This window comes from Ceratotherium simum, chromosome 20, assembly GCF_057802395.1.
Source record: "Ceratotherium simum simum isolate JZ-2026a chromosome 20, ASM5780239v1, whole genome shotgun sequence".
Taxonomy (NCBI): domain Eukaryota; kingdom Metazoa; phylum Chordata; class Mammalia; order Perissodactyla; family Rhinocerotidae; genus Ceratotherium; species Ceratotherium simum.
The window spans coordinates 46148921-46174281 of record NC_141919.1 but is presented as its reverse complement, the minus strand read 5'-3'; the positions used below and the strand labels follow the sequence as shown (position 1 = coordinate 46174281).

The 25361-nt window shown below is 37.1% G+C and overlaps 1 protein-coding gene and 1 pseudogene across 2 annotated transcripts in view; one reads left to right on the top strand and one right to left on the bottom strand.

Moving 5' to 3' along the window:
* Positions 1 to 25361, top strand: part of LINGO2 (leucine rich repeat and Ig domain containing 2) — a 1164902-nt gene that overhangs the window by 990484 nt on the left and 149057 nt on the right. The window lies entirely within an intron of this gene.
* Positions 13891 to 17478, bottom strand: LOC147914453 (uncharacterized; annotated as a pseudogene).

Genomic DNA, 25361 nt, shown 5'->3' with positions numbered 1-25361 from the left:
GAACACATATTGAAAGTCCATAGGTGTTTGAAAACGGAAACTGCAAAGTGGAAATTCATAACCTTTGATTAAATATTGAACAGTATCATTCATTAGAACACAAAGGATTTCTTTTCATTATGGAAACACAGGTTTTTAATACAGGTAGAAAGTAATTTTCATGCCCAGAAATACAATACTCTGTGAATAAAGCTTCATTTCCCCATAACAGGAAAATAATATACAATCTTTCCTGTGTCTTTACAAATAAAACCCGCTCACAGGCATGTATCCAAGCAGACCAAACAATACAGAAATGGAAATACCATAGTTTTCCTTGGAATTTCTTTACATTTGAATCAGCGTGTGTTCATCTTTGATTTATAAGGTTTACAAATTGAAATTTGGCCCCACAGGGAGGGGAGCGAGCTTTATTTTGAGTAGAAAAACACTACCTTAATAGTTTGACCCAGTCTCAATTTTTCTTTATGGGTGAAAAAATACTACAAGTAAACAAATTGTCATGGTAATAAATACAGACGCTGTAGTTGTATTTTAGAGAAGGAAATTTGGATTTCCCCATCCAACCCGCTGTCTCCCTCTTTTCCTTCTCCTCCACTCAAAAAGATACTGTCTCTCCAACTAGAGGCACTGGCTATTTAGTGATATTTGTCTCAACACCAGCAATAGAACAGAGTAATTAAAGCAAGTTCGAGTCTTAATTCTCCATTTGTGGGTCCTTTATTCTTTCTAAACATTACTCTTCCCATCTTTAAGATGCAAATAATAATATGAGAATTAAATGAATGTGTACGTGAAAGTGCTTGGTAAACCTCAATTCATGAAGTTGAAGTAAGTCTTGTCTGAATCAAATTTACTTTCTTTACTGAGAATTCCTTATCCATACTCTTCTTTTTTCCCCTCCCTGGATATAAAATCACTCTGTCTCTACTGTAGTATCCCACTGCCTAATTATTAATTTAATCACAACAAATTTAACTTTAGGTGACACCAAATAGCATAGCTCCAGCATAAGAAATAGAGGAATGTTCTCTTCATATATCTGTCTTTTAATCACAAATAATTGCATGTTTATTACTAAAAATGTGAAAATCATAGAAATTGACAAATTAGAAAGTGAAAATCTCTTGTGAAGTAAAGACCATTGGGCTACGTTTAAGGAGATATACTTTTTATAGATACGTGATTTTACGTTTCATGTTATTTCACAATTTACTTTTGGCGTATAACAGTACATTGTTCATTCAACATGAAAACATTTATTGAACATCAATAAGTGCCAGGTAATATTCTAGCCTCTGGGTTATAGCAAAAAATAATCTAGACAAGGTTTCTATGTATTAGAAGTATTACCATTTTCACACATAGAAGCCTATCCCCATATATATATAGATACTCTGTAATGTATACGTGCAACCCTCACAAAGGATCATTCAGGCTGTTTCCAATGCTTCACAATTAGGAGGAAAAATGGGGTAACAGAATTCTCAGTATGTACATCTTTCTGCAAAGAATATTTTATGCAAATGTTCACTAAGTGAAATTACTAGGTCAAAATTATTAATATTTCTTATTTTATTAGACATTGCCAAATTGCCTTTTAGGAAGTTATGCTAATTTAAACTCCCAGAAACAATAAATGTCTTATCATATGACCCAGACATTTTGTTTCTCTGATAAATGAACAGTGAGCTCTCTGATTAAATTTTCATAAGCTTATTAATAATTTTGAGCATTGTCTGTTATCATTATCCTTTCCTCATTGATATTTGGAATTTTATATATTATGGAAATTAGTCCTTAGGTTTCTAGTTATATTGAAATTATTTTCTTCCAAAATTGTTACCTGACAGTTTATGTTGTTTAAGATAAAATAGATGATTTTGATTATTTAAATTTATCAGTGTTTTTATGACTTTCAGATTTTGTCATATTTCAAGGATTTGCTACCCCCAAGTTACATCCACTTATGTTTTCTCCTAGTACTTTTGTATTTTCATATTTTACATTTACATATTTGATTCACTCTGAATTTTCAGTAAGGAATGAAGTAAGACTCTAGCTTTGCGTGTTTCGAAGAACTTCCTGTTGTCCCATTGACATTTAGTTAATAGCTGACTATTTTTCTACTAATTTAAAATGTCCTTTTTATACACATTAAATTCCCATATATACTTGGGTTTATTTTGAAGTTCTCACTTTTATTCCACTGATCTATTCTTTGGCCGGTACCATACTTAATAGGGATTAATCACTATATGTCTTCTATTTGGTGGGTTTATTAACCCCTCATTACACTTAAGATTCATCTTTACATTATTGTGTATTTATTCACCTAAATCAATTCTAAAATAATTTTGTTGGTATTTTTATGAGGGCAGCATTTCATTTATAGATTAATGTAGAGAACATTGATATCTTTACAACATTGAATCACCCGGTTAAAGAACAAAATATGTCCATCTATTCAAGTCTGCATTAGTTTATAATTTCTACAAACTCTATATTTCTTATTAAGTTCATTCTCAAGAATTTTTATGGTTTTATTGCCATGGTAAGTGGGGTTTTTTCATTAAATTTTCTTATGATTCATTGTTTAGAATATAAAAAAGAGTTAATAGGTTCTGTTACTAAATTCAAACTTATTTCATTGTTTTGGGTTTTCTAGTTGTAATAATCATTTCAACTTCAAATGATTATATGATTCAAATTTTAGTATTTCCTTCTTTATTTAAATAGTCACAGTACTATTGTCTAACTATATTTGTCAGCACATCCGGAATAGTATTAAATAGCACTGGTGATAAAAGATAATCTTAAATTGGTCTCAACTTTATCTGCAGTGCTTTTAGAATATTACCATTAAGTCTAAACCTCATATTGATCTTTCATATTTTATATGTATATTTAATGTGTGTAGGTGTATGTGCGCATGTATAATATAAATTAATGTTTAGTTAATAAAGTATTATATAATCCTCATTTATTAAAGATTTTTATTAGGAAAGAATGATGGAGTTTATCAAATGCCTCTTATGCATCAATTAAAGGGATCATACGATCTTTCTCCATTGATCTATTCCAATAGTCAGTTGCAATTATTGATAAACTAATACTGAAACATCTTTGCTTTTCCAGAATAAACCAAACTTGGTCATGATGAGTTATTCTCACAATATACTGCTGGGTTTTATTTAGAGTTTTTTTCCATTGATCATAGTAAGTGAAATTAGTGTAGAGTTTTCTCATTTGGGTGTGTTTGCTTTCTCAGGATTTGGTATAAATGTTACTCTGACTTTGTAAAATATTTAGGAATCTTCCTTCATTTTGCTCTATTTTGAAATATCATAAATATCACAGGAATCATGTGATCCTTTAAGGATATAATAATTTAATTTTGAAACTAAGTTTGGCATTACTTCAGGAAGTAGCTCTGACAAAATTCTTAATATCTTCAATGATTATTGACCTGTTAAGGATTTTTATCACTTCTTAAGTCAATTTTGGTAGTTTGTTTTCCTAGAAAATCAATCATTTTATCATCTAGGTTTTCAAACATTTAATTTCCTTTATAGCTGCAATTCTTTCCCCTTTATCAAACCACAATAGGTATTTGTACTATGTCTTTGCTAGGTTAGCCTAGCTAGTGATTATTTATTTTATTAGTTTCTCTTAAAACACAAACTCTAGAGTTTTTATTCCTAACGTTAATTTTTGCTTATAATTTTTGCTCTTCTTTCCCTCTTTTCCATCATGTCTTTGGTAGAGAGCGTCTCTTACCTTCTACCTGACACTAGGTGAGAAGCAAGAAAGGTCCAGGAGTTCTTGTTGTTTTAGTAGAGCTGCAATTTTATCCATATTGAAGCAAATAGATTCTTAGAGGTAATTTTCTAGAGATTATTCTGATCTTCCTGACTACTCCAGCCTCACCAAAAGGATGTCACCAGTGAACGTTTTCAGAATTTCAGTCCCACCTTCTCACCAATTCTCCTGCTTTCTTGATGTCTAGAGTCTTCTTTTAGTTTGGCCTTAACCTGACATTTCTAGGGGTGAATAAAATATAGGCATAGAAAACAGAAAAGAATCACCAGGAATATAATAATAATTTGATTTTACTTACATGGCTTTTCTGAAAATCAAATATCCCTGTCATTTTGTAGAGAAGACTTAATTTCCCTTTTCTGTAAGTCTTACTAGCTGTGTGACCGTGGACAAATCATTTAACTTCTTTATACCTCAATTTCCTCATGTGTAAATTGTAAATAATCATAGTATCTACTGCATAAGTTATTATGAGGATCAAGTGAATTAGATGAGTTGGTATGTTAAAGTGTTTAAAAGAGTGCCTAGCACATGCTGGTGTGGAGGGAGCACCATTCATGTGTTCATTTCAGAAAGTGTTGAGATCACTGGGATGGTAGGAGGGTAGGAAGATTATGTAGGAATTGTCTGTCGTTGGCTCTTCTCCTTCCCAATTCTGACACATCCTGAAAGCAGGGATTGTTGGGGAAAGGGGCCCAGCGATAGCAACCACTCTGTTGACTATTCAGGCAGTTTAAGACTGACTGCTCTCTCTTGACGGGTGGGCGGCTACTTCTGAAGCGGGCTGATTGTGGTATAGCTGGTAGTTCATAACCAATGAGGGATGTGTGCTCCTGTTGTGATTGGAGCTATACAAGGGGCTGAGTGTGAAAAGACTTTCTCTCAAGATTCTAAGGAAAAATAAAAAGTGGAACTTATTAAATCATTTCTAACAGTGCTGTACAACTTTGTCCCCTCCCATATGTCTGCTCAACAAAGACATGAAGATCGGGGCTAACCTCAGCACAGAGCAAATAAGGCAAAGGAGCTCAGGCCCAGATAGCTTGGGATAGGGCCTTATTGAGAGGAATTCTGATCAAGGACTCTTGGAATATTGACCCCGGGAGAGAATAAAGTAGTTTCTGCCACTTTTGCTGAAGCTATTTGTAGGAGGAAAAAAAGAGGGGTGGGGAGGAAGAACTTCTTAAATTTAAAACTATATAAAAAATGTTTAAGGAATGCATGAGACTGGGAACTTCAAAACCCTCTGTTCAAGTTTCACATTTGGCGGGGTGAGAGATAGGGAGAATTTGTGGGGGAGGAGGAAGAAAGGAAATTAACACACGGTTTGCTCAAATATGAAGCAGATGTTTTCCAAGTGTTCACAATAGGTCAGAGGCATGACTCAGAACTGAATTAGAGTACAGACACCAGGTTCTGACTGTAATTATAAATCAAAATTATTCTTTAAAAAGAGATGATAATGTGGCGGTCTTGAGAAAGCAATTTGATGTTCTTAGAAAGTACTGTATAAACATATTATAGGCTACTGCAGACTCTGCAGCATTGAATAATTGCTGAAAATACCCAAAGTGTGCAGATAAATCCATAGTACCTCGTAGTTTAGACTATAAATTATCTAGTGTATTAAAAATTCCCTGAAATTATTACTGCATTGTCTCTCTCTCTCAGCCCTCATCTCCTTCCCAACCCACCCCAATATTCTCTAGTAATCATTGGGGTTTCTCATATCCCCTCCTCTAGGAACCACGTAAGAACAGAGCATTTCTTTCCGTGGCCTAATAATCCTGCTTCCGAGAACACTGTAACAATACAAGGAAAGATAGTGGAAGGAGAAGAGGAGGTGCTATGTTGTCCTGCTCGCATGTCCCCTTCATGACCTGACAGCTCCCCGCACTCATTCCTGCCTCTACTCTTCACCGTGTTTGTTTCTTTTAGTGGGTTGAATACCTGGGTATTGAAATCTCACCTTTCAAAGGTTTCTATTGCAAAATATCCTCCTCACTGGACTAAATTAGCTACAAGAGTCCATCTACTTTTTAACTGTGATTCGACTCAAGCCCACACTGATATCGTTCCTTTTTACATTCTAATTGTACTTCTTCAATCCCCAAATGCTTTATCGTATACTGTCTTGCATAAGCTTCAATTTGTCTTCTTACTCATGTTTGACAAACCAGACTGTAAACCCTTGTAGGCAGGAGTCTCATCTTTCATTTTTGTTGTTTGGTCTTACTACTTCCTTTTACCCAATCCCCATCCTTCAGGACTTAGCAGAGGCTTAAACATAGAGTCAGCAGGCTTAGGCCATTCTTGGGGAACTGAACTGAATATACACCCCAGCAGATCAACGCTACCACTTATTGTCCCAATTTACCCAAAACTGAAATTGACTCTTTGAAAAAGCTTACATGTTGAAACTCTTATTCCTGGAATTATAGATGTTGTTACACTAAATCCTGGAACCATAAGAATTGCAACAGTGCTTTGTAAAACTTCCTATTCTCAAACTTCTCCCTTGGAAGATTCTGTTTCAGTGAGTTGGTAGAGATCTTGGGATTTTGTACCTTTAACAAGCATCCCAGGGGATTCTGGTTTGTAGCCAAGTTTGATAAACGCTGTACCAGGCGAACAAGCCTATATCTGGGGAGTCCTGAAAATAAATGTATTTTTCTCATTTAAAATAATATATACCATTCACCCCCAGTCTCAAAGGAAATAGTAGACATTTTTGTAACACAAGAGCTTTATGCAATTATTAAAGGACTTTAAAGATCAGTTAATTTTCAGAGAGTTGTAAACTAATTTTATTTTTTTATGTATTTCTATCCATACATCCATCTGTCTATCCATCTCCACCCATTCATCTGTCTGCCTACCTACTCACCTATTATCTACAGCCTATATATTTATTATTAACCTCGTTAATTTAAGGTGTTCTTGCACAAATAGTTTATCCTTTCTAAGTTAAACATATGCTACAGCCAGCAGTCACAACCAAAATTATTATGAAAACTAATTTGCCCCAGAAGGTTTAAGAATTACCTCCTATTTCACTGAGTTTTTTTCTTTGGATTGACATTATTTCTCAGGGATTTGAATTGTTTGTTGCCTTTTCTCATGAGTAATTTAAGTAATCTAATAGGTAGTTCTTGTGAATAGAAATACTTGCCTGCTGTTGACTCTAAAGCTCCATTTTCATCACCAGGCCTTCTATTTACGTGATTTTGTTCTGTGCTAAATACCTCCTCTCTTCCCTTGATGTTTATCTTTTATACGTAAAACTAAATAGAAAACCTCCTTCTTCCTAGTCATTAATCAATCCGTATTGAAAATGTTGAGCAATTTCATTTACTAGTTCATCTCTCTATTTTCTGAACCCATTGAAGCCTATTTGCTCATTTGCCTGTTCCTTCCAATTTATTTTACTGCTCGGATCCTCTGCTACTTGAAGCTGAAGAGACGTGATTTTATTAGACTCCACAAAAGAGATTATCAACTTCAAGATGTGAAATGTCTGTGCAAAGCCAAAATAGCACTTGTCCTTTCTCCGTCTTAAGTGTTTGGCTGGCTCTTCATTTTCCAGTCATTAGAACCTACATTTGAGTGACCGGTTTTGCTATCTTTCTCTCTCTAGCACTTTGAATTTACGTTGCTTTAAATATTCCATTGGGGCACAAAGCTAAAGGAGTTAATGTAGATACCCAGTTTGGAATTTTCCCCAAATTTACTGTTTGTTGTTGCAGTTGGAGAAAATGAGAGTGATTTCCCAGTAGGATTCACCTGCCACTCAGTTAGAGCCTCCCCCAAGTGGGATCTGCACAAATAGCTAATCGAGAGTCTCACCCTGAGCTTTGCAGCTCCAGAAATTCAGTTTTTGCCAATGCATCTGGAATTGATCAACTGGAGATCTACCTGAATAGATTTTCAGTAACAAAACTCCGTATAAACTAGATAGAAAGTTATATATCCATAATGAAAATTAACACTGCCAAGTGAACTACAATTCTTAGATCACCTGGTCAGCACACCCACTCCATTTAGAAAGTCCAGAATGAAAAAGCAAAGTAAAAGTTTACTTGACATGCAGAGAACCAGATCAATGGAATTATTGGTGATCTAAAGGGCTAGTGTCCTTAACCTATCAGACGGAATCATCAATATTTTTGAATATTTCTGCCAAGCAAAACAAAATCCTCAGGATGGGATGGTCAGAGAATTCTCCTTAAGTTAATGCTAGCCATTCACTGATAAATTGAGATTCCCTTTACTCCATTTATTAACCTAATCTTTCTTCAGGCATGTAAATACTATTGATAAGGTATTTGCTTTCTTTGACATTAATCATCTTATCTACTATTTTCTGACCCAGACTCTTTGAAATATATTATGTTTTTTAATCCTGAACAAAAAATTTTATGAAGTTTTTGGAGAAAAGTGGGGTCAGAAAGGTCAAGTAATTTACCCAATGCCACACAGCTTGTAGCAAGGATTCAAACCCAGATCTATCAACAAAACTCATGACTAATTAAATAGACTTTCTCTATTTAAAATACTGTAAGGAAACACTACACATATCTGATTTCATGTGTTGGCTTTATTCCTTTCACTCTTAGAGGGTAAACTTATTAGGGATTTCTGGAAACACCTTATCATTAGCCATATATGTTAATAATGTATGGTATGTAACTTTAATTGCCACAGAGGAAGAAAGTAATCCTCAATCAGTTTCAAAGGAAACAACAATTGGTCTTTGTGTAATATGCAAGAAAAAGAAGAAAGAAGGGCAACAAAGTCACTTTTTATTAGTAATCCATCCATGAAATCCTTTTGGGTTTCATGGCAACCTGGAAATGTGCTAAAGAATTGTGTCTATTTTTCTCTTAGAATTTTCCAATAGGCTACCTGGTTAACAATTCTAGCTAAGGATTGTGCTTGACAATGAAATACCATTACATGCATAGATTAACATGAGGAGATTGGAATGTATTCCATGGTATAATCAAGTCTGCAGAAGTTAGTAATACAAATCAAGGCAAAATGACTCTTGGATCACTTAAAGTATTACATAATGAAGTATTGTGGTTTGGAGTGAACATTTATTTTTTTATGTGGATTTTCCCAAGCATTGCAAGACACTGAGCATCCCTAGCTCCTGGCTATTAAATGCCACTAGCATCCTCCAATCTCGTGACAACCAATGTCCTTGTACCACATTTGAAAATCCCCCTCCTGTGGTTGGCAGTTCTGCCCCTAGTTGACACCGCTGAAAGGAAGCAGGAGTATAGCTAGTAAAGAGCGCATTTCTAAAAATTCTAAAGTGAAGCCTAGGCCCATAATTTCAAAAATATTAGTAAATGAAGGCCTGTTCTATTTCCCAACTCCAGCTAATATCATACAGAGATAAGTTAACCTTTCTCTAATGAGCTAACAAGAACTTTCTTTTCTCATCCATGTTGAATAGCTGAGGCAATGTTCTGCCTTAGGGTACTCAGCCAAATATTAATTTGAACATTACTAGTTTGGACTCAAGATCATATATTTCCAGTATGAACTCTAATTTTGTATTGTTCATGGTTAATGATTACATTAAGTACGTTACGGAACGTAAAAAAATTAGCAAAGAACACTTTTCATTTATTTAAGAAAAAAATCTTGATTTTTCTGCCATGTGCAAGTCTTATAGTAGGCATTAGAGATACATACATGATTAAGAATTGTCCTGTCCCTGTGGACCTTACAACTTAGTAAGGAAGGCGGAATATTAACCAAATAATTACCAGACAGTTTGCTAAGTAGTATAGAACGTGTATGTACAAAGTGCTGGGGGAAAATCAGGGAGTGGTGGTAACTCTGTCTGTAGGGTTTGAGAAAACATCAAAGAAGATACTTAGTTTGAGTTTGGTTTTGAAGTCTGAGTAGAAGTTTGCCAGATAAAAAATGGCTTGCAGTGGGCAAGAATTTTACGGGCAAAGGCAGAGGGTATTAAACAGCCGTAGTTCAGTGCAGACGGAATAGGAAGAAATGGCAGGAATTAATTTGCACACTTTAAGTCACTCTATCATATGCATTAATCATATCTGGTGCCCTCAGTAAACACCTCTGAGTTTGTGTTACAGATTAAACTTTTCACGTTTTGGAAATTTGGAAGGGAAAAGTATTTCTGATTGTCAATGCTCAGATTATCCTGGGCTCATGAAGGCTCTATGTCTACAGAGAAATTAAGAAGCTTTTCACAACTCAGAAGTTTTATTTTCTTCTGTCTTGTGATGTATGCTAGTTTTGAAGTCCAACTTTTTAGGTCTTTAAGTTTTTTTTTTTTTTTTAGATGGAACATTAAGATTTTGTTTCGCTTGAGCGACCAAGGTTACCTTGGTATTGTTGTATGTATCTGCAGGCACACCATTCTTGTTTAAAAATAATATGTACTTCAAAGACATTTCAAGAAATTTAAGAAAAGTGCTTGTAAGGTGAATTGAACAGTATGGCGTAAATATTTTCAATTAATAATCATGAAGCCAAATGTTATTCAAGTGCATTAATAAATGAGTTCAGTAGTCCTTTTGGATGACTCAGAATGACCCAATTTTGCCTTTTTTTCCCCCCAAAATGAAAACATAGATTTCTCTATGCTTATACTTGTAGTGTTTATTGTGTTTTTCTTTTTTTTTTTTTTAGTTTTCAGATGATTTTCTTAATTTCCAATACACACATCTCAATGTATTTTGTAAGCAATTTCTGTAAACCTTTCTGGCAGCAAAATTCCTTTACATTTTAAATTAAATCTCACAGTAGGAAGAAACAAATTCAATGAAAAGAGCCAAGTAAAGAATCTAAGCATTTCTATTGTTAACCATGGAAAACGCTTCACTTGCTGCCCTTTAATTAAAATCTACATGCCTCTTATCAGTTTTGCTTTCTGCATTTGTGCCCCAGTGAATATCCAGTAATGTAGCTGATATACCGGGCTGGTGTCATAATTGGATGAATAGGAAAAGGGAATAAATTAAAAAGGATATATTCCATTCACATAACTTAAGGAGAACTTATTCCATATGCATATATACCTACCGTGTGTGTATATATTATATAAATAGCAGTGTGTGTAACCTGCTTCTTAACCAGCTGCAGAAAGCTGTTGGAAGCTAAGGTTTCTTTCGCCAAGAGCAAATTGTCAGTGGCCAAGGTTATGATTTTGGTGACTTTTTTAGTAATAACTGAGAGGTCAATATCGTCGTTGCTAATTTCCAAACCTTGCATCGCTGAGTTGCCCAATTGAGGCTCTCACTCTTCAGTGGTGGATAATGATGCACTCAGCAGGGCTGCTCTAAGTTTTTTGATACTTAACTAACCTGAAAAATAGCTTCAAGCATGATTGAACAGACCACTCCCTCCTAGAATCCAGGCCTTTTTAAGAATCATGGATAGTGACGGGACAAACTTTCAGAGAAAATGACCATTAGAGGAGAAATATCCCAACCTTTTCTTGGACAAATCACGGTTCTTACACATTGGAAATGGGGTCCATACTTTTCTCATCTTCCTTGTCTCTTGATTTTTCATTTGTGAAATGTAGGGGACGACTTTGCTTTTTGGAATTCCAATCATTTGCAGATTTCATTGATTTATATTCATTAAAAGTGACCGTGAATGTATTAGTTTTTATAAATTTTTTAGGGTTATTCTAACAACTCATATGCTTGTTAGTATTAGCATCATTAACATTTTATATGATGTTCTTAAAAGAGGCTCATGGACATGAGTACTACCATGAAAGGAAGTGGAATAAAGTCCATGATTATTTTAATGAGTCACTAAAACATGCCTGCTTTTCAAAGCAAGGCTGTAATTCTTTAATCAAAGACAGGGTGCAATGAAAGAAAATTACATTATCTCACTACATCACTCAATATGAAAAATAGCCTCATGAAAAAAATGCATCAATTCTGTATTTGATAAGATGAGTAGAATTAAAGTTTTTAATTCCCAGCTCTGTCATTGACTGCTTGTATCGGAAAGGCACATTTCTTTGTCTCTCATATACTAGACATGTAGACAAAGCACAGTTTATAATCTTCAGCTATGTCTTTTAATACAGACTGGGCTTCCTAAATTATAGCAGATGTTATTGAAGTAAAAGCAAAAGAAAAAACATCAGGAGAATCCAGGGAGAGATACTGAACAGGGTTCTAGCTTAACTGATGATTGGTTTGCATTTAATCTTTGGAGAAATTCTCTGAAGTCAGATGGTGAAGACCAAGGGTCTTGTGTCAAATGGAGCTGGCATCAGACCTCAGTCACTGGTTACTTTGATTTTAGGTGTTAAAGTGATCTTGAGCAAGTTTTCTGAGGCTTGTTTTCTTTATCTGTAAAATGGAGATGATAACTACATTCTAGGGTTTTTATAAAGATAAACTTGATAATGTATATAAAGCATTTAGTAGAAGAGTTTGGCACTCAGTAGCTAATAGTAGCTACATATCTTAAAAGAATTTTATTTCTAACTATTTCCTGGAAGTCTGTAATTCATGAAATGAACAGAAAAATACTCTCACATTTGAGTTTCTTGTGTTGAGCCTGTCTAATTATCCAGGTGTGAGTGATTTACTTTGCATAAATTCTCTGGAACCTCTTCCTCTTACCTCATGGAACCCAAGATATACCAGAATATATTTTAAAGTAAAGGAATAATATCAATTTTATCATTAAAGTTTCATTATATCTACTTTATCCCTATTTAAATGATAAAAATCTTAAAAAGTCGTATGTCCACCGTCATAAAAAACTAACTTTTCACTTATAATAAGAGCAAATGAGCAAATAAGACTTTAGAAGAATACTTTTTTATCAAACGTCTATTGGCTTTTTTATGTTAAAAAATTCCAATGAAGATACCAATAAAAATATTTCTTAAATCATGAAAAAGTATATGCTCCAGCCTAAATTATACCAGGAAACTTCTAGAACTGTGGTCCTTTCAAATCCGATATTTCAGATCTTAAATATGAGTGAGAAGGACGCAAGAACAATAATAAACCAACTTGCCGAGAAGAAAGTCATAGAGGTTGATTCTGAAGGCCTGGCTTTAATTAAATTTCTATGAGAGCAGAGTTGCTGGGGAGATGTACAGGGCCACTTTAACTGTTAAGCACTTTTTCCCCCAAAAAATCTTTAACACCAAAAAAAATTTATACATGTTTAATTAGATATTACAACTGACACTCAACTTGTATACAATTCTATTAAATTTGATTAAATGTGTTAAATGTGTGTATTAGTCAGGGTTCTGTAGAGAAGCAGAATCAATAAAAGACAGAGATTTATTATACATAGACTTATATATATAAAATAAGTAACTTATTATAAAGAGTTGGCTTATGCAATTATGGAGACTGAGAAGTCCCAAGATCTGCAGCAGGCAAGCTGGAGACCCAGGAGAGTCAACGGTGTAGTTCCAGTAGTTCCAGTCTTGAGTCCAAAGCCCTGAGAAGCAAAAAGGCCAATGATATAAGTTTAGTCAGAATTCAAGGCAGAAGGCAGAACAAGGTCCCATCTCAAAGACAATCAGGCAGACAGTGAATTCTCTCTTACTCAGCTTTTTTGTTCTATTCCGCCCTTCCAGGAATGGGATGAGGCCCATCCCCATTGGGAAGGGCAACCTGCTCTACTCAATCTACTGATTCAAATGTTAATCTCATCAGAAACACCCTCACAGAGACACCCATAATAATGTTTAACCAAATATCTGGGCACCCTGTGGCCCAATCAAGTTGACAGAAAAATTAACCATCACAAGTCCACCCCTTATCATGTAACATCCATATACATCTCCTTAAACCATACTTAGTCTCCAAACAGAGACAATAATAAGGTCGTAATTCTGCCTAACATCATATAACTATCCTGCATACAACCGAAACCCCACTAACCACTTTTCCAGAAGAGATCAAGTCCTTGTGTGATTTTTTTTTCTCTTCTCTTTGATATCTCATAACTTAAATACTATAATATAAAATTAACAACACTTAAATAGTATGATATGCATGTTATGTTACATGATAAGGGAATAAGAGAGAGAAGAAAACAGATTTTATACACACACACATGTTCATAACAAAATAAGGAGGAAGACATCGTGGCAATCATGGTCCATGTTTCTGTGACTGGTCATGTGGTCATAGCTGGTATTTATAACTACCTTCCTCTACTACTCATTCTGTATTCTCTTTGCCTTCAGACAGCACATCAGCTGGTCGTGGGTTCTTTACCTGGTGGGATGACCCAAATCTTCACTCCAGAAGGGTCTGGGCCATTTGTAGTCCTGCATGGATTGGGTTGTTCTAATTTTCCATTTGCCTTAATCACAGGGCACGCTAATACTGAGAGACACCCTAAGGGATCTCCTGTATACCAGACCTGATTTTCTTTACCTCCATTGTGGAGTAGTAGTCCAATTTCCCCCTGGGACTCAGGATCAATCACTCCAGCCACCACAGTAACTCCCTTCTTTGCTTGTTGATTAAGAGGCATGAGGAGTCCAAAGTTGCCAGCCACAGTCTTAACTTCCAGTTCAATGGAATCGTTATAATATCTCCTGGTGAAAGCATTTCTCCTCTTGGAACTAAGACTTCTAGGCCAGCAAGGCATAAGGTCACAAGAACATGAAGGAAAAATTTTTCTAGTGGGTCACTAGGGGTAATAGTCAGTAGTGCCACTCCTGTTTCTACGTCTCGATTCCTGGACCCATGAATTCTGGCTATGGGAGAAACAGCACCACGTATTGGACACTAACTCAGAGCCTACACAGCATTCTAGAGAACCTTGCCCCGGCCCTGAAAGGTATTGCCAGCTAGCTGGCACTGTTGTTGAGTCTTCAAAAGGCCATTCCACTATTCTATCAAGCTATCTGCTCCAGGACGGTGGAAAACATGGTGAGACCAGTGAATTCTATGAGAACAGGCTCATTGCTATACTTCTTTTGCTGTGAAGTGAGTTCCTTGACCAGAAGCAATTCTGTGTAGAATATTATGATGGTGGATAAGCATTCTGTAAGTCTACAGATGATAGTTTTGGCAGAAGCATAGCATGCAGAGAAGGCAAATCTGATCCAGAGTGTCTGTTCCAGTAGGAAAAAAAGGCTGCCCCTTCCATGATGGAAGTGGTAATCAACCTGCCACCAGATAGCTGGATGATTACCCTGGGAAATGGTGCCATATTGGGGACTCAGTGTTGGTCTCTGCTGCTGGTAGATTGTGCGCTCAGTGGTGGCCATAGCCAAGTCAGTCCTGGTGAGTGGAAGTCCTTGTTGCTGAGCCCATGCATGACCTCCATCCCTGCCACCATGGCCACTTTGTTCATGAGCCCATTGGGTGCTGACAGGAATGGCTGGGGAAAGTGGCTGATAGTATCCACAGAACAGGTCATCCTACCCACTTGATTGTTAAAATCCTCCTCTGCTGAGATCATCCTTTGGTGAGTGTTCACATGGGACACAAATATCTTCATGTGTTTTGCCCATTCAGAGAGGTCTATCCACATACCTCTTCCTCAAATTTCCTTGTCACCAATTTTCCAACCGTGTTCCTTTCAAGTCCCTGACCATCCAGCCAAACCATTGGCCACAGCCCGTGAATCACTATATAATTGCACAACTTGCCATTTCTCCTTCCAAGCAAAGTGAACAACCAGGGCTCAAAATTCTGTCTACTGGGAGGATTTCCCTTCACCACTGTCCTCCAGGGATGTCCCAGAAAGGGCTGTAGCACTACAACTGTCCACTTTTGGGTTGTGCTTTCATATTGTGCAGAACCATCTGTAAACCAGGCCCAAGATTTCTCTTCCTCTGATCTTAGAGAACTCACCATAAGGCCCTAGGTGCAGGCTGGGAGAGAGAAGGTAGTGTAGCGGGAGTGGGAACCATGGGCATTTGGGCCCTTCTTTACGTAACTTACCTGTGCATTCAGGGCTTTCTTGTGCCTGATCATGTATATACGACTTCTATTTGATAACAAAATGTTGCTGTGCACACCCAACTTTATGGCTGGGTGGGTCAGATAACACGCAGTTCATGAAGGGCAGCTCAGGTTGCACGATAACTTAGTGGCTCATGGTTAAGCGTTCAGTTTCTATCAAGGCCTAGTAGCAGCCCAAGACCTGTTTCTGGAAAGGAGAGTAGTTTTCTGCAGAGGATTGCAGGGCTTTGTTACAAAATCCTAAGGGCCTGCACTGTGATTAACCTACAGAGGCCTGTCAAAGTCTCCAAACAGCACCCCTATCTGCCGCCGACACTTCAAGAACCTCTGGATCTGCTGAGTCCTATGGACAGAGTGGCAGAGCAGCTTGCACAGCAGCCTGGACCTATTGTAGAGCCTTCTCCTGTTCTAGGCCCCACTTATAACTAGCAGCTTTTGGGGGTCACTTGGTAAATGGGCCAGAGAAACACACTGAAATGAGGAATATATTGCCTCTAAAATCTCGAGAGGCCCACCAGGTGTTGTGCCTCTTTTTTGGTTGTAGGAGGGGCCAGATGTAACAACTTATCCTTCAGCTTAGAAGGGATATCTTGATGTGCCCCACACCACTAGATCCCTAGAAATTTCACAGAGATAGAAGACCCCTGAATTTTTATCACCTTTATTTCCCACTCGCTGACACACAAATGTTTTACCAATAAGTCTAGAGTAGTTGCTATTTCTTGCTCACTAGATCCAATCTGCATGTCGTCAACATAATGGACCAACATGATATCTTGTGGACAGTATACCTGTGAAATAAAATATAACATATGTCTAATATCCTTGACATAAGATAGTGAAATTGTATTGGTGGCCTTGCCAACTGAAACCAAACTGCTTCTGCTGGGCCTTTGCATTTGCCAGATCAATAGTTACATACCAGGTACCAGGGGATGTGTTAATTTGCTCAAGCAATGAAATCACCTCTGGTACAGCAGAGCTATAGTTGGAGTCACCCCCTGGTTAAGTTTATGATAATCCATTTTACAAGGTTCATCACTTTGGATCTTGTAATTTTACTGCCATTTTACAAGGTCTGTCTTCTGCACAGACCAAATAGGAGAGTTGAATGTGGATGTGATGAGAATCACCACTCCTACATCCTTCAAGTCCTTGATGGCAGCACTAATCTCTGAAATGCTTCCAGAAATATGATATTGCTTTTGGTTTACTATTTTCTTACGTAAAGTTACTTCTAGTGGCATCTACTTGCCCTTTCTTACCATAGTAACCTCACTCCACAGGTCAGGGAACAAATGTGAGGATTCTGCCAGCTGCTAAATATGTCTGTTCCAATTATGCATTCTAGAACTTAGGAAATAACCACAGAATGGGTTTGGGGACCCACTGGGCCCACTGTGAGATGGACCTAAACTAAAATTCCATTAATCTCCTGACTTCCGTAAGCCCCTACTCTGACTAGTGGACCATAGTGACATTTTGGCTCTCCTGGAATTAGTGTCAGTTCAGAACCAGTGTCCAGTAGTCCCCAAAAAGTTTGATTATTTCCTTTTCCCCAGTGCACAATTACCTTGGTAAAGGACTGTAGGTCCCTTTGGGGAAGGCTGAGAGAAAGCTTGACAGTATAAATTTTGGACAGCATACTGAGATCAGTCATCAAGGGGACCTCCCCTCCCTTCATTCAAGGAGTTCTGGCTCAGTTCTGGGAATTGATTGAGGAGCCAAGATTCTCTGTTCTTATGATTCAGGTTAGACTTCTGTTCACTTGACCTAGAACTTTTCTGCTTATACAGATCGAGTAAGAATTTAGTGGGCTTTCTATCTATTTCACTTCTAGGAACACCATGACCAACTAGCCAACGCTACAGGTCTGGATTGCTGCTTTGACTTTGCTGTCCATGTGGTAACTATATCCACCTTGTTTTTGGCCGTTGAGTGCTACTACTTGGCCCCTGCCCCCAGGATCCAATTACTACCATTGCATTTAAATTTCCCAATTCATTGACTGTAGTTTCCACTCTAAGTGAAAGTTTTCACTGTTCTCCACTGACCTACAGAGAATAGTGATCACAGAGCTCTTCAAAAATGCCAGGGCTCTGCTCACAAACTTGTATCTCACAGTAGTGGTAAAAGGTATGTCTTCTGGACCCTCGCAATGTGGATGAGTAAGTTTTAAATGACAGATCCACTCTAACATCCCAATCTCCATAAGCCTTGAATCCCTCCCTCTACATTAAACCAAGGCAGGTGTGGCATTACTAATTCACTCACGGTGGGCCATTTTTTGGTCCATGTTTCAGCTAACCAACCAAATTGTCAGAGCCTGTCCTAACTCCCTAAACTGCAACATTAAATACAGAATCTCTGCTTAATGAGCTCATATCAGTAAATGCAGCCTGATCCAACTTTATGTTCCTTCCACTTTTATCTCACAAGCTAATATCCATTCCCATACATGTTCCTCAGATTTCTGTATTAATAAATTAGAAAACTCAAATAGTCCTTTCGGAGTGTAGAGTACCTCCTCATGGGTCACACTTTGAACCTCACCTTTAGGGGCTTGCTGGGACTTGAACCTAGTTTTAGTTCTAGAAGCAAAATTGGGTGCTAGATGTGGGTCCTGAGGGGAATCAGCAATGTTTTGCATGGCAACTGCCTCAGGGGAGGCCATTGCAGTTTGCTCAGGCAATGCAGAATTAATCCCATTAGATGGGAGTGGAGAGGCTGCTACCCATGGGGTTGGGAGGCCACTTCTACTGGATGTGAGGAGGCCACTTCCACTGGGGGTAGGAAGGCCTCTTTCACTGGCAAAGAAGATTCATCAGAATTTAGGGGCTAAATTTCCCCTTCATCAGGGTCTTCCCACGTGTCCCAGTTCCAACCTACAGAATCCCATTCTTTAACAATCAATGCTTAACATTAACAGTAGACACTGCAAGACTGGAAGCTCAACTTGCCTTGTAATTCAGCCAGGCACAGGGTGAGATTCTGCTTTTGATTTTCAACAAGCTAGCCCTGTGGCTGCAGGAAATAAGGGTCTCCTTAAAGGCATACATAGAAGGTGTCAGGTCATTTGTGCTCGGTGTACCAATCCCTGAGCTCATCCTTTTCTCTCACCACTTTGTCCAACGACATTAGGAACAACCCGCTAATCTCATTATGTTCTTCAGTTTTCTAAAAGTGTGCAAAAGTATCATATACACAGTAACTCAGTACCTTGATTCTTATGAGTGGTTGGTTAGGAGTATCCAATGGAGATATTTTGCATACCCCATTCCCGGACCATGCCATGAACTATCAGTTCTCTCTTTACTACTGGAAGTAGTCATTACCATCTTTAAATCTAATCAGATTAGAGAGCCAATTCCAGAAACCCAGAACCAAGTCAGAAAACACATTCTTAATGTTCAGTTCCTCTAGAACCACTCTCAGTACCAAAATCTATATTACTCATTATTCTCCAGATAAACAGAAACAACGGAATGATGGATGGATGGATGGATGGATGGATGGATGGATGGATATGGATGGATGGATAGATAGATTGTTTTAGATAAATAGATAGATTTAGATGGATAGATAGATATATAGATAAAATTAATGATATGATTACTATCTTGATAAATCAAGGTATGTAAAGAGCTAAAGTTTGTTACATGATTTTGGTGAAGTTCATCAAAGTGACGTACTAGATGTAAGTACTAGCACATTAGAACTAGAAGAAACCCTAGAAGTGAGTTATTTTTCCTTCCACTGGTCATCAGACTTTCTCAAGTGCTGACTATGTGCTAGGTGCTGGACTATACAGGCCTCTATTCTTGGGTCACCTACATTTCTGTGAAGAGAGAAAAACAATATCTAAGTAAACAATATAATTAATGAGATAATTATGGTTGTGATAAGGGCTATGAAGGAAATAAACAGGATGATGGAAGAGAGAATCACTAGTAAATACCTAGATGTCAGTGAGGGGATGGAGCAAAGGCCTTTTATGATAATAAGTTGTGACTCAGCTGCGGGAAGTTCTGAGGAAACAACAATATAAATAAAAGGAGATCAATGTGGCTGAGTGAGGGGGAGGAATAAGACTTGAAATTCGTAAGAGAGTGGGAGCCAGTAATGCAAGATAGACCATGGTACAGATTTTGAATTTCATTCTAAAATTCATCAGTGACCGTTGGAGGGTTTGGGGAATTGTTAGTGACGTGGTATGATTTCCCTTTTTGTTGTGAATTTTATTTTTGAGTAGATAAGAGCCACAGAGTTCACAAATAAAACAATAGACGGTTGTGTTTTGTTCTCTTTCCTCATTTCTGTCCTCTGAGTCCACTTCTCTGTTTTCCATCATGTCTATTCTGCCAGGTGCTCCCTTTGATCTCACCTTGTTTCTTTAATGATTTTATTTTTACTTCCTTGAAAAATTTCTCAAATTCTCTCTTGAATTCTACCAGCTCACGTTTCATCTCTCCTCATTGTCCAAACATCTCTTCCTTGAGTTCTTATATTTCTTCTTTAGAGTCTTCTTTCATGACAATCACTTCATATACTTATTAAAATCTGTGGTGAAATGTTTGATTACAAGTTTTATATGTTCCATTGTGGGTTTTTTAGAGATTTTTCATCCATTGGTATGTTTTGCTGCTTCTTACAACCTTTTTCATACAGTATCTTTATAGCCATGCCATTACTATTTTGTTCCTTGTTGTTGAATGGATAAGATTTTACTGAATCAGCTATTTGCAAGAAGATCCTGGTTGGTGGTGTAGGTGGTGTAGGTAGCCTTCTGGGCTTTGCAGTTCAAGGGCTCCCTCCTCTTCTTCTCAGATTTAGATTCCTTTTTGTAGGGACCCTCTGAATTTATCTGGGTAGCCAGCTTTCTTTTTGCTCTCAAAGCCTGAGGTATCCAGTAGTTTCTGCTGCCAGCTTTGCATGCCCTCGTCCCTGTTCCTTCACCAGACACAGTCATGAAAGGAAACCTCCTCACGGTCCAAGGCAGTCTTCAATTGCAGGATGGTTTTGGTGGCATTGTCTTTGATAGGCCACTGCTATTAGACACATCACTTTGGTGACTGCTCTCTAATGGCAGCCTCCTTAGAACTTAGTCTTATTAATTGCATCTCCAGCGTCAACTTGAGCTTTTGTATATTTCTCACGCTTAGGGAGTGTATCTGTGTTGTACTTTTGGAATCTGCTACCTCTGGATCTCCAGTCACTTTCTACTCGGTTGCCTATCCTTCCAGGTGGCTCTGCCAGGTCTCAGCAGCATTTCATATTGGTAACATATCATTTGGAGTTGTAGCTTCTCTCTGTCTCCTAATATTTCTGGAAATGGAAATTGAGCAATTTTTGTTTTTATGTATACTTGTTTGTTTCTTTGTTCTTCTCATACTTAATGGATTCCAGGAGGAGTGAGGGGTTGTTTTTAGATTAAACTATAGCCATATAACAGATCTATAACCATGTTCATATTGATTTCTTTCCCTCTCCTTTTTTTAAAATAATGAACATTGTGGCCGCTAGATGAAAAATGGATTGTGGGGGACAAGAGTAGAAATAAGGAGAAGAATTTGAAATGACTTCCGTAGTTCAGGCTACAACGGTTGTGGCTAAGACTACAGCACGGTAAAGCAGATGATAAGTAAGTGGATTTGAACTATACTTCAAAGATAGAGTGGATAAGACTTGGAGATTTGGAGTGGTGTGTAAGAGAGAAAAAATAATCCAAGAAGTGTTCTATCTCTTTAGATTTTTGGGAATAGGATGGATGGTGGTGCTAGTTATTGAGAGTTCTTTTTGGACATGCCATTTTAGTATGTTGGATAATATTGTAAGATATCTAAGAAGAAATGTCAAATCTGGAACTGAAGTGATGGTTCTGGACTGGAGATTTAAATTTGGGTGTCAATAAACTACAGATGACATTTAAAACATGAAATTTGCTGAAATCATTTTTGGAGAGGGTTTAATGAATATAAAGGTCCCAATACCAAACCCTAAATACTAAAATTTAAAAATGAAGTAAAGTGGAGGAACCAACAAAGGAGATTGAGGCGTTGAGGGAGACAGAAAATCTCATTTCACTTAAAAAGGAATCTGAGTTCTATGACCCATGCCTCCAAGCTGTCCATCAGTGTTCTCTGAGCTTGTCTCTGAACATACTGCCCTTCAGCTCAGTGATCTAAGATAATCAATACTTCAGAAATTCAATCTTAGTATACAGGTTTACCTAGTAATTAATATTTTTAATACCTTACTTTCTAAAATTAAATCTGTTGTTAACTTCAATTTCATATCTTTAGTCCAGATCTTTTCTCAGAGCTCGTATGTCATCCTTCTAATTGACAGCTCTACTCAAATGTCTAACAGGATTTCAAACATGTATTTCCATAATTATAGATATAGATCAGACATTTAATATGGAAAATAGGTAATTATTTTCTAGTTTTTGATGATAAACCATAGTAATAGATCCTCTCCCATATTTAAATATATAATACATCATAGTTGCATAATATGTAATATACTATTAATGTATCTGGTACTTCCTTAATAATATACACATTCAAGAAATAACATAATTCAAACTTTCATATCCCTTTTTGTTCTTTTATCTTCTTAACCTCTTCAAAGGTTACTTGTGAAGAGGACAATCGTAGCTTTCTTGAGAAATTTTGTTCAAATAATCCTCTTCTTAATAAATGTCAGCTGCTATGTGGTTTGATATAATCAGGCAGATGCCTATTTCTGCCTTCCTCTGTATTTTGACATTTAAGTTGCTTATTCTTAGGTATTTACATTTAAAAAAAAATGTATGGACTAAAAGTCTTCCCACAGCTCAGTGAGTCTTCTTCATGAATGTGGAGATTACATTTTGACGGACAGGAGTGTCCGCTCGCATTGATGTGATGGCTCATTTTGGAACAAGTGTCTGCTGTTGCTCTTCACATAAGTGACCATTGAAGCAAACAGGTGCAGGTCAGCTTTGTTTCCCCCTTGAAAAGTGTATCATCCAAAGCAAGGTCATGATATGCTCTGGGATCTTAATGACACAAAGCATGTTCCACTTCATGGAGCAACAAACTTAACCTTAGTCTTTTCAGTGAGTCAAAATATGAAAATCAAAAGTGTCTGTAGTTTTATTACATTTAAAAAATCTGATTTATTAAAATGATGGGCTTTGACATAAAGGAGTAAAAATATATAAAGCAGTTACTAGATAATTTATTTTAAGTTGTACTTGAGCATTTTTATCTGTCAAACCATGTAACCTCAGGAAATTTAAAGAACTGGCCATAGAAATGAAAGTTGTCTAGGTGAAGTATCTGAAACGGTTATTACTCTGACAGCCATAACCCATGGCATCTACCTTCTTGCCTTAAAAAGTATCTTCCCATCTTTTGATGGGAAGATATAATAGGGTTGAGGGAAATCACATTAATTAGGCTATGTGAAAGCTTTTTTAAAACATTATTCCATTTTATCCTCCAATAGCTCTACAAATTGATAAAATAGATATAACTCAATTTATATATTTCTAGCCCTTCTAGTCTATAAAAATTTAGAGATGGTTTTCAATAATTGAATCAATGTCATAAACTAGAAGGGAAAATCAGGATCAGTGGAAACATAGATGGCATAAGGTATGAGAGGTGTATTATATGTACATAGGCAAGCTTTACATGTCCGTGAATTTCCTAAAATAAGTTACTAACATTAGGCTGCATATTTAACTTTGAACCTTTTGACACTTGGTATAATTATATGTCTTTTACAATGAAAGAGACTGAAGTCCAGAGAAGTTACTTAATTTGCCCAAGGTCACAGTGGTAGATGGTAGAGCTGAATGGTAGAGCTGAGATCTGATCTTGGATTTCAAGCCTCGATCCCCTAAATCTATGCTCTTTCTATCATACTGTGCTGAGGACTTTTCATCCTTTTTTAAACTCATGTTTTCATCCTAGGTATATCTTTCCTTCCTTCTTCAACCCCCTATTTTCCCCTAAAATGCAAATTTCCCTCAAAGCCCCTCGGGGGTGTGATGCATTGACAATTATGTTGCCTTTGATTCTTTCCAGTTGAAGGACTCATCCCCTAAATGGTGGGTCAGCAACCTGCTATTATTGGAATCTGTGAGTTAGAATGTATTAAAGGCTCTCCAGCATCTGATTATCATGAGGATAAAACCAATATACATGAAACCATTGTAGAACAATTACCAGCTGAACTCTATTATTTATGCTTCTATAATCCACCTGCAATTTACCTTCTCTGCCTTAGATCCTCCTTGTTCCCTACAGTATATTCAGTTCATAAAATATTTATTAAGCGTATACTTATTACGCTAGGCATTTTGGGGAGATAAAAAAGATGAGTGAGATACAGTCTTTACTTTTAAGGAGGTGAAGTCTATTGCCAGTGATAAGCCAAGCACAAGAGTATAAAGTGGAATAAGTTAAGTGACATAAAAGAAATAAAAAAACGCAGTGGGAATTTCAGGGAAGAATATGTCCATCTGATTAAGAACACCCCAAAAAGCTTTATGATTAAGAGAACCCCAAAAAGCTTTATGAACCAAATGGGTACTTTCTCTAGGCCTTGAACAGTGTTGGCAAAACACATGACATTTGTACCATCACTCCCCAAATCACACCTTGGTCGACATCACTAATCAATCATGGAATTTCTTTTTTTTTCCCCTGAAGCTGAAAGTGACTTTAAAATCTTCTCCTACACATTAATCCCAAAAAACCCTGTCAATTTATCAAAGTTGGCAACAGAGAATGAACTTATTTGCATTTTTAATCTTCATGATGAGGAGATATGGAGGAGGATGGGGGGAGTGAGAGGATAGTAGAAGATAAGGAAGAAACATCAGCAAAGGCAGAGATGGGAAAGCATAGACACGTTTGGGGAATTCCAAATATACTAGGTTGGCTGTTGTGCAGGCTGTGTATGGAGAGTGAGAACTGAAACAAGTATAGATGTGAGGCCTTATTTTGGAAGGCCCCAAATGGCTGCATAGGGATAGAAATGCATAAACTTCCTCCTGAAGCCAAACCGGACTACTTCTCGGAATCTAAAGTTTTTCCATCTACACATTTGGCACAGCATATGTGCCAACAGGAACAATGTATTACTTTGCTAAATTATCCCAAAATCTGGCCAAACTGACCTTAAAATAACTCCCTCACCTTTTAACTTTCATACTATGGCACAAACTATTATTTATGAATAACTTTTATGATGTGCTTTCTGATACTGTTGGTTATGTCAGCATGTGTATGCAGCCTGTTTCTCCAGCTAGATTGTAAATTCCTGGGGGTAGGACAATGTCCTATTTTTACAGATACTTCTAACAGAGATTAAATGATTGTTGGTGGGCACACGGTGAAAGAGTCACAAAAACTTGAGTTTAGATCAGGAAGAGAAAGAACTTCAAGTTTAGCGAATCTGGCACTGCCTCCCAACACACCCCCTCCACGTGAAAGCTCAAATACCTTCTACCATCTCACAGCCAGAGGGAGAGTCGAATATCAGACTGATTGGTGGCTGACCTTCTTGCAT